This window comes from Humulus lupulus, chromosome 6, assembly GCF_963169125.1.
Source record: "Humulus lupulus chromosome 6, drHumLupu1.1, whole genome shotgun sequence".
Classification (NCBI taxonomy): Eukaryota; Viridiplantae; Streptophyta; class Magnoliopsida; order Rosales; family Cannabaceae; genus Humulus; species Humulus lupulus.
This window is the reverse complement of record NC_084798.1, coordinates 196,500,863-196,505,303: the sequence shown is the minus strand read 5'-3', so window position 1 is coordinate 196,505,303 and position 4,441 is coordinate 196,500,863.

The window sequence follows — 4,441 nt, the reverse complement described above, 5'->3', positions numbered from 1 at the left end:
ATTTTTGAGATATTTTACGATAATAATTATTTAAAAATAATAAAATCATATAACTTAAATCATTTATTAAATTTAATTAAATTTAAAATCATTTATTAGAATAATATCATATTAAACATATAATATAATCTATTATGAATTAGCAACAATTTTTTTTTTTTAAAACTAGCAATAAACTTAAATTTAAAATCAACGTATAATATTTAATATTACTTTAAACATATAATATATAATCTCTTGTTGTGACTCCCAAATTCAAAAATTAAAACAAACATAAACTTAAATAAAAATAAATAAATAATTTAATTAAAATAAAATATTTATTTCAAAATTTTTAGGACATTAATATAATTTTAATAAAAATAATTAATATTAGTTTGTATCTAGTATATATATATATATATATAATCACATAAGATATATTCAAAGCGGTGTATATTTTAAATATACGTATTTTTGTGTAATGTACTCGACGAACATGATTTTTTGTAATCCAAATTTGGCTTATCTGTTTCAATATTAATAATAATATATTGTACTTTTCAACGATACTAGCTAGAAGTGTATATATATCTCTTCTATATAAAATAAATACCTAGATAACTAAAAAAATTTTGTTTAAAAGATTTTTTATTTTTTTCGTTAATATTAACCAAATATTCTTATATTTAATAGAATATTTTTATATTTAATAGTAGATTGTAAATACGATTTAAACTTAAATAAATAAATAATTAAACAAATTAAAATAATATATTTTTGAGATATTTTATAATGATAATTATTTAAAAATAATAAAATCATATATTTTATAACTTAAATAAAATTTAATTAAACTTAAACTTAATATTATATTAAACATATAATATATAATCGTATGTTATCACTGTCAAATTCAAAAACTAGAACAAACATAAACTTAAACAAAAATAAATAAAGAAATTAATTAAACTAGTATATTTTAAAGATATTTTTATGATAATTTGAATAATTAAATCATATTTATTTAAAAATAATAAATGCATATATATAATTTTTTTTTATCTTATAAATTTGTGTGATAATTTATTTTTTTATTAAGTAATTGAAATACTTTTTCTTCATCAAATTCACCAAAGGACATTGTGAGATACATTAGAAACTAAAAATAGTTAATGCATGTATACTACTGTTTATACTATGACTTTTTTATTCTTATTTTATTTATATTATTAATTTCTTTTTAAATATTATTGTATTTTATATATATCATGTAGTCATGTAAATATATGTAAAGATTATTGATATAAATATTTATATATACTATATAACTATAATTCATTCTATTATATATATATATATATACACAAAACAATAAACCTATTTTTATTAAAATTATAAATATATATATTTATATATATAGTGGTTATGGAATTCGTAAACATGCCAACTACTGATACGTATAAAATCATGAAATTATATTGCCATGAAGCATGATCTGATCAATCATACATAGCTAGCCAGTAATAATATTATCCAAAAAAAAAAGATCACTGATTTGAATCCCACATGTCGCCTTGGATGAATAGATCCTTCCCAATAACTTAATATGTATATATATATATATTTATAAATATATACACATATAAATTAATACGAAAATAATTATTTTAGTCAGATTATATTACAACATCTAGAATTAGCAAAAAGAGAAAGTTATGATTCAAGGGATTCTAACCAAATTAAAATTAGACTTTTCCTATGTAGAAAGTACTTGATCTAAAAAGGCTAGCTTATTATGATTATATTTTTTATAATTATCGCACTTGATCATTTTTTTTAAGTAATTTAATTCTCTTATCTTTATATCATAAAAAAACTCATATGTGGCTTGATATGTTGCACTCAAAATATTCTCTAGTTATAATTTAACAATTAATAGGTCATTATCATGAATGTATATATATATATGAAAGCTGTACATATATAATTTATAAATTAAATACAAGAGGTATATACACATATATATATACGAATCTGTTGGTTTCATTCATCATTTGGGGAAGCATGTATATATATATTTATATATATATATGTATAAACATATTATAATCTCCTTTGTTGACCCATATTTCCTAAGACTAAATAATTTAAAATGGCCAAATGGGTAGGTACTGATGGATTTGGGAGTGTAAATATACCCCCTCCCTATACACACACATATAGTAGGTATATATATATATTAATTATGCATGCTATTTTTTTATTTTTTTTTTAAATTAGGTATATGTCCTTGTCTTTGCACTTTAATTTTATAAATCAATTTGATATATAGCTAGGTTGTGATGTTAATTTCAATTATTCGTGCTACCCATTTCAGTTCTTAATTAGTCTTACTATCTTGTTTCTTTAGTACTAAATTAACTTTATTAAGTACTATAGTATATAGTGCACCAGTCTTGGTGGGACAAGACTTATCACACACACCTAATCTCCAAATAATAAAAAAATATTTTTCTTTGTATGATAACGCTGATGAGTAAGCTAAAACCATTAATTCATATTTCTAACTAGTTGACTAATTAAGCTGTCAAATTTATTGTTATCACTCGATCATGTGTGAACTACATATTATAACCATTAATAATTGTAGTTAATGACTTCTAGACACATAATTTACAAAAAGGAAAAATATCTGGTCACTAGCTAAAATTAATTTAATTAGTTACAATCACTACTACAAAATACCATTTACGGATTTTTTTTAGGACAAACACCTAAATGTAAGTCCTAAAAAACATCTCTGGAGTTTTTAGGACTCTCCATGAGAATCTTTAAAAAATATATTTTAGGACTCGTAATGAGTGTCCTAAAAACATATGTAGGTCCTAAAAAACCTGAATAGAAAATTTAAGTGTAAAATATGAGTGGTGAATTTTAAGAGCTCACTTTGGGTGTCCTAAAAAAGTATTAAGGGCTCCAAAAATGTGCCCTAAAAATTTTAAGTATAAAAGGACAAAAATTTCTTATTATTTTCGAATTAGGGCTATATTAGGGCATCATTTCTCATCAGCATACAAATGAAGAAGAAAACAAGGACCAGTCACCTCTTTTCCTTTCTCTCTCGCCTGCGCCAATACGAGGTCGGACTGCCGCCCATCGTTGACATGCGCTGGACCAGTGGACGCTGTAATGCCCCGGAAATCTCTAATGCGGTTTAATGACTGGATTAGTAGGCCGGGAGGGCCATAATTGTTTAATTATGCAATTAAATGATAATATGCATGTTCATGTGAATTATATTATAATATAATGTTAAATGCATGCATGTGGGTCCATATTTCATGACATGGGTATTTTGGTAATTTGGCCTGTTGGAAGGCATAATTGTATATTTGTATGCATGTCGGCGATATATTGTTGAGGCCACATTATAATGTGAATTTGTTCGAGCTATTCGGCATCAGACGATCTTTGAAAATCAAGTAGCGGTTTAGTCATAACGAGATTAAGTTCGAGACTCGGGGTGAGTCTCGGGATGATTAAATGATTAGAGCGTTGCCGGGAGTATAAGGGTAATAGGATATGAATTATTGGTATTTGAGAATATCGAGAAAAGTAGGAATTGGAGAGCGTTAATTATGATTAACGAAATAGTTGAAAGATGACGATTTTACCCTAGGGGAGACTTTAGAAGCTTTAAATGACCTAGGGGCATTAGGGTCATTTGGCTTGAGATATTTATGATTTTGGTTGGCTGTAGAAGCATACAGAACAAAAACAGAGCAAGGTTTCCTCTTCACGTACATCACATTCCCTTTATCTTCCTTTGAAGTTTTTGGTCCCAAATTGAAGTATGAAGCTAGGAAATCAAAGCTTGGAGGTTATAGACTTAGTTCATCTATTAAGGAGGATTCAAAACCAGCTTGAGGTAAGAAATTGTCCATGAATTCCATGTATTACTCTGTTTTTCTTTTAGTTTTAGCCTATAGATTTTGATGTGGATAGTTGGAATCAATGGGAGTTTTTGTGTAAGATTGATTGGGTTTGGTGAGGGGGTGATGTAGATGAGGTTTAGGGGTTGAATTGGATGTTTTGGTGAGGTTTGGGATTGGTTTGAAAGGTTGGTTTCAAGGGGAATCGCAAGGAGGGAAAATCAGAGGAGTTGCTGGTCTGAAGCTGGCACCTGAGCGCCAGTCCTAGCGCCCCAGCGCTATGCAGGGCAGAGAGTGGCCCTCTCTGTTTCTGGGACAGGGCCCCAGCGCTGGTTGGCAGCGCCAGGCGCTAGGTCAGTTTCAGGGAATGTTATTTTTAGGGCTTGGAATGGTTTTTAAGGCTTGGGGGTTGGTTCCTTTACCCCTTTTGAGTAGATTGAGAGTCCCGAGAGTGAGGGATTGATCCCGGGAGTGTGGTTTAGATTGTGAACCATTCATTGATTTACTTTATTAATGGGTTATAATTG